The following is a 14184-nucleotide window of genomic DNA, read 5'->3' as shown; positions in this document are numbered from 1 at the left end:
ATCTTATAATGCTACCGTCAATCAAAGCAAGATAAGATGCATAAAAGATAAACATCACATGCAATCAATATAAGTGATATGATATGGCCATCATCATCTTGTGCTTGTGATCTCATCTCCGAAGCAACATCATGATCACCATTGTCACCGGCACGACACTTTGATCTCCATCGTAGCATCGTTGTCTTCTCGCTTTATGCTTCTACGACTATCGCTACCGCTTAGTGATAAAGTAAAGCATTACAGGGCGATTGCATTGCATACAATAAAGCGACAACCATATGGCTCCTGCCAGTTGCCGATAACTCGGTTACAAAACATGATCATCTCATACAATAAAATATAGCATCATGCCTTGACCATATCACATCACAACATGCCCTGCAAAAACAAGTTAGACATCCTCTACTTTGTTGTTGCAAGTTTTACGTGGCTGCTACGGGCTGAGCAAGAACCGTTCTTACCTACGCATCAAAACCACAACGATAGTTCATCAAGTTGGTGATGTTTTAACCTTCTCAAGGACCGGGCGTAGCCATACTCGGTTCAACTAAAGTTGGAGAAACTGACATCCGCCAGCCACCTATGTGCAAAGCACGTCGGTAGAACCAGTCTCGCGTAAGCGTACACGTAATGTCGGTCCGGGTCGCTTCATCCAACAATACCGCCGAACCAAAGTATGACATGCTCGTAAGCAGTATGACTTGTATCACCCACAACTCACTTGTGTTCTACTCGTGCATATAACATCAACACATAAAACCTGGCTCTGATACCACTGTTGGGGACGTATTAATTTCAAAAAATTTCCTATGCACACGCAAGATGATGGTGATGCATAGCAACGACAGGGGAGAGTGTGTCCACGTACCCTCGTAGACCAAAAGCGGAAGCGTTAGAACAACGCGGTTGATGTAGTCGTACGTCTTCACGATCTGACCGATCAAGCACCGAACGCACGGCACCTCCGAGTTCTGCACACGTTCAACTCGATGACGTCCCTCGAACTCCGATCCAGCCGAGCTTTGAGGGAGAGTTCCGTCAGCACGACGGCGTGGTGACGATGATGATGTTCTACCGACGCAGGGCTTCGCCTAAGCACCGCTACGATATGACCGAGGTGGATTATGGTGGAGGGGGCCACACACAACGGCTAAAAGATCTAAGAGATCAATTGTTGTGTCTATGGGGTGCCCCCTCCTCCGTATATAAAGCGCGCGGGGGGGGGGGGGGGGTGGAGGAGGAGGGGGCCGGCCAAGAGGAGGAGGCGCGCCCACTTTCCTGTTCCAACTAGGAGAAGGGGGAAGGAGGAGGTGGAGAGAAGGAACGAGAAGGGGGGGCCGCCGCCCCCTTCCCTTTCCCAATTCGGATTGGGGCAAGGGGGGCCGCGCGCCACCTCCTGCTGCCTCTCCTCTTCCACCACTTTGGGCCCATGAGGCCCAATAACGGGGGCGGGGGGGGGGGGGGGGCGGTAACCCCCGGTACTCCGGTATATGTCTGAAACCTCCCGGAACCTTGGTGTCCGAACATAGTCATCCAATATATCGATCTTTACGTCTCGACCATTTCGAGACTCCTCGTCATGTCCATGATCATATCCGGGACTCCGAACTACCTTCGGTACATCAAAACACAAAAACTCATAATACCGATCGTCATAGAACTTTAAGCGTGCGGACACTATGGGTTCGAGAACTATGTAGACATGACCGAGACATGTCTCCGGTCAATAATCAAAGTGGAACCTGGATGCTCATATTGGTTCCTACATATTCTATGAAGATCTTTATCGGTCAAACCGCATAACAACATACGTTGTTCCCTTTGTCATCGGTATGTTACTTGCCCGAGATCCGATTGTCGGTATCTCAATACCTAGTTCAATCTCGTTACCGGCAAGTCTCTTCACTCGTTCCATAATGCAACATTGTGCAACTAATTCATTAGTCACATTGCTTGCAAGGATTATAGTGATGTGCATTACCGAGAGGGCCCAGAGATACCTCTCCGATAATCGGAGTGACAAATCCTAATCTTGATCTATGCCAATTGAACAAGTACCATCGGAAACACATGTAGAGCACCTTTTTAATCACCCAGTTATGTTGTGATGTTTGGTAGCACCCAAAGTGTTCCTCTGGTAATCGGGAGTTGTATAATCTCATAGTCATAGGAACATGTATAAGTCATGAAGAAAGCAATAGCAGCAGTAAACTAAAACGATGGGGGGTCAACTTGTGACCATCACTATTGGTAACTGAAAGGTCATTGCTTTTCATTTGCGACCAAAAACAGAAGGTCAAAAGATGGCGGTCGTAAACTGGAATTCCATGACCAAAACAAAAGGTCGTTGATTGCATGACCTTCAGTTTTGGTCGCTAGCTCTCTGTCCAGGCCACGTCGGATCCGCCGTGTCAAGCTGACATGGCAAAATCGGGTCACTATGGCTTAATCTCGGGTCTATATGCTTAATCTCAAGTCAAATCGCACTCTGTGGTCAAACTTCCCGGAAGGTCACCCATCCTCACACTACTCTAGCCCGAGCACACTTAACTTCACAGTTATATCCAACCCCAGCACCAGCTCACTTAACAGGCACTTGTTGATATATCTATCATATCAATCCTATTAAACCTTGTTGATGTCTAGGACTTTGTTCATGTCAATGAGTGTGATGAAATTTTGAAAAATATTTCAAACTTCCCGGTCATATTACGTAACATATTTTTTAAAAATTCAAAAAAAATCGAAACCAATTTTTTTTCTGTTACTAGTGGCACACCTAGCTTGATTTTTTTTCCATTTCCCCCCCTCAAGATCTTAAAAGCCCCGTATATTTTATTCTGTTAGGTTTTTTGGGATTCTGAAAATCTTGAACAACGTTCCCCCGGTTCAATTCGGATGTAACTTTTCGAGTAGATAATCTTTCATGCAAAAGTTATGCCCCTTTTTACTAAATTTCAGAGAGATTTTGCAAATAAAGTCAAAATTCATATTTGTAAATTTTCCCAACAACTAGACCACATATCACATGGAAAACTTATTTTCTTTTATTTTTTTGACATTTTCTTTTATTTTTTAAACTGAAAAGGCGGTCAGGGGGGTGCATTTGGTTAGCAGTAGCGCACCAGGGGATAGTGCACCATTACTAGTTGTAGTATAATGGCGCACCATCACAAAGTGCGCCATTACTATGTGTATGACCTGGTCAAACCTTGATCAAACTTAGTAATGACGCACTTTATGTAGGTGCGCCATTAGTAAGTTTGACATAGTAATGTCACACTATACCCTGGTGCGCTATTACTAGTTTTGAAAGAAAAAGAGTGTGTGGTGTGGCGCATAGAGTGTGACTAGTAATGGCGCACAGAGTGTGTGGCGCATAGAGTAAGACTAGTAATGGCGCACTATGCCCTTGTGTGCCGTTACTAGTTTTGGAAAAAAATTGTTAGTAGTGGTGCACCGTGGGTGTGGTGCGCCATTAGTGATATGGACACTAATGGCGTACCTACACATGGTGCGCCACTGCTATATAGCAGTAGCGCACCACATAGGTGGTGCGCCACTGCTATATACATAGGTGGTGTGTCATTAATGTCTATATTAACTATCGCCCTTTTCCTAGTAGTGTAAATCATACTAATGCTACATGGAATAAGCCACGAGTGGAGGAAATCTTCTTGGCGATGGATTCGCGTGTTATCTGGGAATCCCAATCTGTACTCGAGCCATGCAGGACTTTTGGAGCTGGCAGTTTGAGAGGCATGGTTCCTTTACGGTAAAATCAGCTTATAATATGCATGTCGCCACTAGACAGCGACGGGAGGCGTGGCTGGAAGGTACATCAGGTTCTTCGAGCAGGGGAGCAGAAGCAAGATTAGAATGTTCCTGTGGAGGCTCTCTAAACACTCTTTGCCGATGGAAGATGTCCGAGCACATAGGCACATGACTGATACATCTTCTTGCGGTCTGTGCTGGTCTTTGGATTCATGGACACACTCTTTAATCAACTGCACAACATCACGAAGCACTTGGACACTCGTTGATGATGACATGGCTCAGATTTTGAGTTCTACATCCGAGCCGAGTGCGAAGCAATGGCTCTTTACACTTATGGAATCTTTATCACATGAGAATATTGTCTTGCTCACTGTCACTCTTTGGGCGATTTGGACTGCCCGACGCAAAGCTATCCATGAAGGCATATTTCAGACTCCGCAAACTACCACCGTCTCCTTTGTCAAAAGATTCATCGATGAGCTGGGGATTATCAGTGAGAAGAAGCCAGTACAGCAGCCTAGTGCAGCTCATGCACCTTCTCCCCAGCGACACAAGGCACCACCGCCGGGTTTCGCGAAAATTCACGTACATGTGGGTGTAATGAAAGGAAGAGGTGTGGTTCAGCCGCAGCTGTCTGTCGGGACAGCAATGGTTAATTTCTGCGCAGTTCAGCGCTGGTTATTGAAGGTATTGATGACCCTGCAATTCTTGAGGCTATAGCTTCAAGAGAGGGGATTGCTCTAGCTGTGGATCTCAACGTCCAGAATATTGTTATTGTATGTGACTTCAAGCAAGTCGTTTCTGATATAAACAAAGGTAGCAAAGGAAGATATGGTGCTATACTTAGTGAGATCATTCTCAATTCAGCTCATCTTCTGTGTAATTTTGTTTCCGAGGGTCGTGCTGTTAATTATGAAGGACACAGTCTAGCTAAATTTTCATTATGTCGGGGTCTGGGACGCCACGTTTGGCTTGGCCAACCCCATGACCAAAACTGTATCCCACTATCTGTGGATTTTGAATAATAAAATGGCGTTTTACCCCTCAAAAAAAATCTCTTGCACCGGTTAGCGGCGCTCGTTGCCCTTGCCGCCGGCGTAGCTACGCCGTCGCCTGCGCCACTCTCCGCCTCCGAAGCTGCATCCTCGCTACCCTCTCTGCCGTCTCACCGCCCAAAATCTCTCTGACGTCTCACCGCAGCCCCCGTTTCCCCACACACCCGATTCGTGGTTGAGGAGTACCTGGTCGACAAGTGCGGCCTCACCTGACCACAGGCGCTGAAGGCCTCCACGAAGCTCTCCCACCTCAAACCCCCCTCCAAGCCAGACACCGTCCTCGCCTTCCTCGCCGGCCTCGGCCTCTCCACGGCTGACATCGCCGCCGCCGTTGCTAGGGACCCGCAACTCCTCTGCGCCGGCATGGAGAGGACCCTGTCCCCCATCGTAGTCGGGCTCACCGGCCTCAGTCTGAGATCGTGCGCCTCGCCCCGCTCTGCGCGAACCATTTCCGATGCAATTCCGTCGTCTCCAAGGTGAACTACTACCTGCGCCTCTTCGGATCCTTCGAGAAATTCCTCCAAGCGTTGAAGCGTAACAACGGTCTCCTCTCGCACAGCCTCGAGATGGTGGTCAAGCCAAATGTGGCGTTATTGCAGGAGTGCCCGCTAGGTGCTTGCGATATTGGCAGGGTGTGCACCACTGCGCCAAGGATGCTCACCGCCAGCACGGAACAAATACGGGCGGTGGTGGCATTAACCGACGGTCTTGGTGTGCCCGTTGGCTCCGTGATGTTTAGGAAAATTCTGCTGTCTGTTGCATTCCTCAGCGAGGAGAAGATTGCTGCCAAAGTGAAGTACCTGAAGAGCACCTTCAGCTGGTCGGATACTGAGGTGGGCATTGCTTTGTCCAAGGTTCTGTCTGTGCTGAGCAGGTCAAAGAACATGCTGCAGCGCAGATCCGAGTTCCTTCTCTCTGAGTTGAAGTTGGAGCCGGCCTACATTGCTCATCGACCGGCAATGCTCACTTACAGCCTCGAGGGCCGGCTCAGACCCTGCTACTATGTTGTGAAATTTCTTAAGGAAAATGGATGGCTAGCGCACATACATAGCTACTATACAACACTGCTTTGGATTGAGAAGGTATTTATGGAGAAGTACATATGCCCTCACATGAAAGCTGCACCACACCTTGCTTAAGACTACGCTGCGGCCTGCCGAAGGGAAGTGCCGACAAGATTCAGATTACATCACCCAAGAACGAGCTATGAAAATCGGTAAACTGTGACGGTGCGAGTTTTCATTCTCCATAGTAAGCTGGTACTTCCTATTTCTGTGTACTTGGCCTAACTAGATGCTGTTTTTCTGCCCTGTTAGATGCAGAATCTGATTGAACTGATGATTTGGTTCCTGATTGCTGATATCTTATCATTTAGTAGGGAATAAACCATGGATTGGTTATGAACTTGTTCATCCTGATGCCATGTTATTTAGCACACATATTGGAGCTAAGAAAGTGCGGAAATAGGCCATTCTGCAATGCATTAATTTGTATGTCCTGGCTTACATTACTTATCACTCGGCACTCTATTATACACTGGCCGGCCGACTGGAATTTTGGTTCTGTGTTCTAAAGCTTCTTAAGGCAATTGTTTTTTTTAATCCTTACAGCACAACAAAGATTTTGCATGGTGCAAGATGGCAAGCTTTGTTTCAGTGTTGTTGCCAAACTAGATGTTGGTCTCTGGTATATTATGTATCTCACATGCTAGTTTGGTCACCGCTAACGCTTGATCCAGTAATTAGATTCACGAGTACTGGTATGTCCATGTCATCATAAAATTTCATTTGAATGGCAATTATGGACCTTTTCTTTTGTGGTGAACTGTTTTGGACTTGCTGATGGCCACAATATGTTGATCAATCTGAGGATGCAGTTTTGACCCAGTTTGTTGGTTGCTTGTTCCACTTCTTCTAAGCTAAAAATCTTAGTTCTTTCTGGAGCATCTTTGTTTGAAGAGATTAAATGTTTTGAAAGGCATTCATGCTTTGCTAGTTTGAATACACATCTAACACGCTCCAGCTGGTTTGTATATCTGTCTTCATCCATTACTAGTAAGGATTCAGCACATTTACAACAATCCCAGCCTGTATCTTTCTCTTGTGAATACGCATAAGCTAGAGTATCATTGCATTGATAGAAGGAGTGGGTAGAGGTATAAGGGTACCATCATATGGGACACGTACACAACCTGGAAGCTAGAGCGGAACACGGGATGCTCAACCCGAAGGAAAACAAAGGCCTGACTCTTGGAAGAATATTAAACCCTTTGGCTGTTGCCCTAGCCCAAAGGTGTGCATCTTCCTGGATAGACTGTACCAGGGGTGAAGCAGAGGGCTGCTGCGAGTTGAAGACACAACCGTTGCTGGAGGATGATGGAGGAAATACCTCGGCAGCAAGAGGACGCCCACCAGTCTGCGAACGTCCACGTCTGGTCTGGGGCGTGGCGGTATACCGATACCTTACCAGGAGAGGATTTTGTGCCAAATCTGCCGCTAGAAGGGGCAGTCAGTGAGTAGATGTTGCATCTCCTCGGAAGCCTGATCACAGAGGATGGCCGCCTTGTGCTAGTTGTTTGGCGGTCCACAACAGAGAATTCTATTTCATTGTTTCCTGGCCTGTTATTTTCTCAAGTTAGTAGAAGGGAAAAACTTGGCTATGTCCCAAATCAAAGGCAGACAAATAGGGACACAAGCATATATGTTGTGCGCACATATGTGTTGTGTCACAACATGAATGGGAAAGAAAAACTCGACTGTTTCCCTCATAATCGGGTCAATTTGTTTAGGTTTTCGATCCGCTTTTCCTTGTAAACTAGCTCATGGTTTTTGACCCAGTTTTTCTCATGACCTGGTTCAGTTTCTTTTGAACTGAGATCGATATTTAGATGCCCCCCCCACTGGAAAGCTTATTGGGCAAACGGATAGCATATCCTAGGGAAATTTATCCTGAATCGACGACGAGGGAGGTGTTTGATAGTATTTTTAGTAAAAAAAAGAAGCCCACCAATGTGATGATGAGACTACAGGACTTGTTCCATCGTGATATCTACCATACGGAATAGTTTACTAGACATACGCTGTAGCTATTCAGAAGAAAAACTTCCTATGACTATCCAGAAAGATACATGATAACCTCATCAATCACCAAATCTGAAGATACATGTAGCAATGAAGGTTGGAACATACTAGTGCTAGCAAACATCCTATCAGGAGACTGAATGAAATGTCATATGCATCATTGTACACATCAGGAATTATGTTCTATGGATATTGGGAGTAATTGGCCCGATTGGAAATAGAAACAAGAACCCATGTCCTGGTGTCTTCCTTGTAATTCTGAATACACCAGTCTAAGACAAATCATTCAGAATGTTTCTTGGGACAAGGCTGCAATTTCATCAATTACTTTAGTTGGGAGGCGTGCTACCTGGCCCATTTTTGAATCTAGAGTAATATGTGGAGCTATAACCACAGAAGCCTTCTGATCTTTCAAAACCAGGATGATTATTCTCGGACCTTGGGCACGACATTCTATGCCACAAATGACCAGGAGCAGAACCGGTAGGTGGCCTCAAGTGTTGTGAACCTGCAATAACATAGTCAGTCTCGAGCCATTCGCTAAACATCCAATGTTGCTGGTCAGGAGAAATACCGTTGTTGTTTCCATGGTCTATTAAGGGCTTGAAATATTCTAGTGCAAAATTGGGAGCATGTACGATGGGTAATGAATCCTTGACCTCTTGGACAAGGAGGAAGCTGATGAAAGATTTCTTGACATTCTGGTGCATGAGGATTGAGGAGGATGTCGAGGATGTAATCCTTGACCTGATAGTCCAAGAAGAGGATGCCGAGCATGGAAGTTGTGACCTAGTAGTCCAGGAGGAGGATACGGACAATATGAGCCTAGCTCTGCTAGTACCAGAGGAGGACGCCGAAAATATAGGCCATCATCTACTGGCGCACGAAGAGGATGAACATGGTATGATCGTTGATCTGAAAGAAGAGAAGGATGACGTCCATGATCAGCAAGTACTAGAGGAGGACATCGAGAGAATAAGACTTCCATGCATGTGGACTAATATATAGTACAAGCTTACTGCATATCGCTTCTTGTGATTCCACATGAGTGCCCCCGATTTCTTGTATTTTCGCAATACTTATCTCTCCCTTGCTTGTGTTTAGAATGTTTTAAATAGCGGGCTATGGAAAACAGCGGCGGACCTCCAAATAAGCTATAGCGGGCTATTTGTGAAGGCGACCATTTAGCGGCACCTGCTGAAAAGGCTATAGCGGGCTGTAGCAGAGCTACAACTGGCTATTTAAAACTATGCTGTTTACTGGGGATTTTTGGTCCCGTACAACAAAACCGATTAATGAGTCTTGGTTTGTATCGATTGTTGACTCGCCTTTCCAGAAACCATATTTTGCCTTGTGTCCAGGACATACATAAATATATGAACCATCTTCTGTAGTTGCTAAACCAATTCTTTTGTTCAATTTTAACATCTTCGCAACCTGCAACGGTGTCATAAATAGCTTAAGCATAATACTCTGAATGTCCATACCTTCTAAAGACAATAAATGAAAAATCAAGTGTCAATCTTACCTGCTTCATTCCCTCTAAGCCGTTTTTCGAAGACTCAACATTCAACAACAGTGAAATCACCTAATATGATATTGGTTGCCAGAAAGTCAGTTCATGTTTATTTCTGTGATGTTTCAGTAACTATTAAAACTTATGATGAAAGCAAACTGATGCTAACAAAGACATAGTTATCTAGGTATATCAAATACAATTTCAAACTCATTTTAGCACAAAAGTAAATAATCCTGAAAGGGGAGAATGCCAAATCATAAGAACAAGGATGAATGTTCTGTAATGTAAGAATGTGATCTTACCATTATTGACCAGCTTTGAGAGTGACAAAGATCCTTGAGGATTTTTTCTTAAATCCCCCCATTTCACTCTTCCTTTCATTTCTATGGTTTTCAGACAGACAATATCTTGATTTTTTCCCCACTGCAAAGAGTCACATGGTAATAATCAGAAACAACATGATTCGAATGTCCACCATTCAAAACAACTAAATATTTGTTTCTCAATCTAAAATATTTGACTCTCAATCTAAGACACAAATATAATCCTGCTTTAGGATTATAGTGGAAAAAATATCATCTTGGAAGCTCATTACTCTGACATGTCTGCCACAACACTTTGGCAGGCATTGCTCTTTTTGTTCGAGACATTGTATGTCTCCATGGAACCAATTTTAGTCTTTGGCTAAATGTGATTTTGGGAGATGTGATACTATTTTGTTTTGGTAGGACACATGGTCTGATCATACTACGTAATCTAAATCCACCCAATTGCATTATTGTACTATTGATGAGGAAGAACACCATTCAGAAGGCCTTAACCTGTGAATCTATATATGATATGTTTCACCCCTATCATCCATGGCCTACTCCCAATGCAACAACCTTGTCATTATTCTTGATAAATTAAGCTACATTGATGATGATGGCTCCTAGAAACTCTCTATGGGCAAGGTTCTTTTTTTACAGTAACAAAATTTACAACACTATAACCAATCATGATCCTTCTCCCACCCCTATGTCATGGATATGGAAGCCATATTGTAAACATAAACATAGGCTCTTTTCTGGCTTTTACTTGACACGATCTATAATAGAGATATTCTAAGGAAGGACTGCAACACGCTTACTTTTGGATGTGGCTTTAGCCAAAACTTTTGGTGGATGTTGAAACAAGACTGGAATTTGGGCATGCAACTCATGTATACGTTAGAAAAAAGTAAAACCAGGAACCAAAACAAAGGCTTCTCTGGGACGGTTTCTTGTATGCTGGAGCTAATGGAATCACAATAGCATGATCATATTTGATGGTAAGACACCTACCATTCATGAATGTTTTAGCATATTCAAAGAATACTTTGCTAATGATACATACAGAGAAAAACCTTGCCTCAAAGAGGGAATGCAAGAGTGCTTAGATCCTTTATAAGCGTAGTAGGATCTTTCCCACTATTTCCCTCTCCAAAATTGATACACGGGATATTTGAGCAGGAAAAGGAAAATAGACATGAACAGAAGTGCACATATACATACGGAATATACACTATTTGATGACCAGTACAAAAAGTCGGTAATATATATGCAAACTCATGTTACATACAAAAAGAATAGAATCATATGTAGTGGATATGTTGCAACAATGAAATGTTTCAATCCCGAAATAATTACCATGTTAATAACCTCTATAATTCATACAATAATATGACGAAATACTCATTTTGTTGGAGTTTGACATGTTTTGACCTCATTGGCCTCTCACTATCAAATCCTTTTTGGACAATATGCCCCACTAATTAGTACCAATAGAAAATGTATGTGCTTTCCTTGTACAATTATGAAAAGTGATGCCTAAAGGACCACGATCATCTCACGTCCTACACAACAACTTCAAGGCTTCAACACCTATTATGTAAGGAAATGGAGATTTGACTGGATTGAGTAGTAAACAGTTACATAACTTAGAAACACGGTGCAAACTTCTACCAATCAACATCCTAGTAAGGATATATGTTGGGTTGAGTGTATGTGTGGGGTGTGTGTATGGGTTTGGCCCAAAGTCCCACCCTTGTGTATATCTACTCATACATGTAGGTTATAGCTAGAGGGTAAGAGAGTGTTACCGATTTTCCCCCAAGAAACAACATGGTATGGTCCCTGTAAGAAAAACATGGCATGAAACCCAGGTTAAAAATAATTAAAGTCATTGCTTGTGGTGAGAGGAAAGTTGGTACTCGTAGTCGTAGTTGTGGGTGAAGAGAGGTTCTGGTGCTAGTGGAACTTCTGGAGTGAGGGGAAAATTTCATGGGAGAAGCTGCAACACATCCGTAGCCCTTAGAGCAGAGAGAAGAGGTGCTTGTGGCCAGGAGCGCGGGGCAGCGCAACAAATTGGTACTGAAGCTTTTGTTGTGCAACCAGGGACCGGTCCCCTCCTTGTGGCTCGTGCAGGAATTGTAAGTCGTGGGTGCTGGGGGTAGCAGCAAGAGGCGGATGTGTGGCTGGCTGGTTGCTCGAAATCAAAAGCTCATCCGAGACGACCGTCGATAGTGCGTGCAAGTAAAAGAACCTGTAGGTCTGCGGTGTTGGTCTGTGGTGGTGAAAGGAGAGATGGGTGATGTATGTACAGATACTATCCATTGGAGGTAGCGATGTTGGTGTAGTGAGTACTGTAGCAAAGAAGCAGAGAAGAGCTGTGTTGCCTGAATCTGTTTTTGGGCCGCTAATGTTGCTGTCTTATAGTGGATTGAAGGAGAATTTTTTTTGCTGGTTGCTGAAAGAAGGCAACTGAGAACTTCTTGTAGGAGGTGTGGTTTGTGTTTGTGGTAGAGCAGCATGGTGGATTTAGGGCCTTGGTGTGCTAGTTGCATTGAACCTGGTTGTTAATTGTTCTTGCTCAAGTAAGTTGAAACAGAATATCTAATAGGGAAGAAGAGAGGAGACATAGTTCCTTGCTCTTTGTGCTTTCTAGTGAGACTGGACAATGGGGGAAATTCAAAAATTGAGAAGCCAATTCAAAGACCCTAAAAAAACTCATGGAATCTTCAACCATAGCCCTAGGGCGCAAAAAAGCAGTTGGAGTAAAATTCGAGGCTCAAAAAAGTGAATTTTAGGGCACCAGAAAATGTTCACAACAGCCTAAAATTGGTGCCCTGAAATACATTGCAGCTGTCGTTTTGTGGGTGTTCTATATTAGGGAAGCTTTTGGAGAAGCGTTTCTGGCAAAAAGTGATATAAAACAACCATTTTATTGACGTCCTGCATGGTCCCCCATTTGGAGCAAATTTTTCGGCAGCAGCCGTAGTGTTGTATATTTGCAGCATATGGCCGCTTGCGGCCGCCGTTGTAGGGTAAGGCTTTGCCAGAATTGTCGTAGAAAGATTAGAGCCTCTACGCATACTATCGTGTATGCTGCCTGGCCAGGAGGCTATCAGAGGTGTTGAGGAGGCTCTATGCAGGAGGAATCGAGTGGGGTTTCACCGGAATCAACTTTTCCTTTGCGGTGGAGGTACTAGCCAGAGATGAAGGAGACAGACTGGGAAGCTTGCAAGCCGCACCTCATGGAAGGGGTCCACGGTGAGTGTGGTGGAGACGGGCTAGTGTAGTTCCACATCAGGGCGCCATCATCTCGCTCAGATTGCTCCCAGTGGTTGTGCCCTATCAAGAAGGAGGAGGTTATAGGCCGCCATCGCGTCGGTGGCACGGGCCTCTTTGCTGAAGAGGTCAAGGTGGGTAGAACCAACGACGAGGTGGATTGGTGGAGTTCATTGATGGTTTTTTAATTTCATGATCTGCTTTTGATCTGTCATTGATGATTTTAAAATTCAACTAAAATTTCACGATTGTCTCTTGATGCATCCTACATGTGCTTGAGTAAGCATGATGCGGTGTGTTTTATTCTGTAGATCTAATAGTTGATTAGGTTGCGTCCCAAGTGTTTGTTCTGTCGCTAGAGGACAATGAATAGAGAGGGAGGGGTCCCTAAAGAATGATGAGCCAGTCTTTCGTAGGTGGGGTTAATGGTGTTCGATTTACGAGTTAGGAATTCTCTCTTCAGAAACAAGGAAACAAAGCCATTGAGATGATACATGCTCCCAGCATTAGTGAATTCATTGTGGACCAATTGGTAGAATAGATCATTGTAAGTGGCACAACATACAAGTTGATTCTTATAATTCAGACATTTTCTAAATGGCTCTATCCCTTTGTGCGTATATGACTAAAGGGCATATTGCTTCTTCAGCCTTATTTGAGTATATAAGGCGTGCATGCAATTTTAATAATACTCTCTTTTTTGCTCCCATTTATTCGTTGTCTTTTGAGACTGAATATTTTTTCACTCATACCCAAGACACAAATAGAAAGAAGCCACATCAATTTAGAAGCAACTATTGTGGCTAATAGTTCAACGGGCAAATTTTTTTCCTCAGTGCTCCATAATATTTAAGCTAGTATTTTAACAAATTGAAAGATGGTCCAAACATTCTCTTTCACTGGTGCGGTTCAATGAAGGTGAGCCACGCGGTGGCCGAGATCAATGCCTTGGGATTGACCATCAGACATATTGTGATAGGGTGGACACCACGCTCACTATTAGTGATGGTGAAAAGAAGGATAAGCAGTGACACGGGTAGGGGCGCCATATTGAAGTAGAGGATGTAGACCCGTGGGAGTCTTGAGCCATGCTTACTCGGCTAGGGGCATGTTTTTTTCTCCCGTTGCAACGCACAAGAATGTTTGTTAGTAGAATTAAATCA

The 14184-nt window shown here is 44.2% G+C and overlaps 1 pseudogene; it reads right to left on the bottom strand.

The window, feature by feature from the left end:
* Positions 1-8244: 8244 nt before the first annotated feature.
* LOC125535283 overlaps positions 8245-14184 on the bottom strand; it is a 19366-nt pseudogene continuing 13426 nt past the window's right edge.

This window comes from Triticum urartu, chromosome 2 (assembly GCF_003073215.2).
Source record: "Triticum urartu cultivar G1812 chromosome 2, Tu2.1, whole genome shotgun sequence".
Classification (NCBI taxonomy): domain Eukaryota; kingdom Viridiplantae; phylum Streptophyta; class Magnoliopsida; order Poales; family Poaceae; genus Triticum; species Triticum urartu.
Note: the sequence above shows the minus strand (reverse complement) of the source record. Positions and strands in the feature narration are given on the sequence as shown.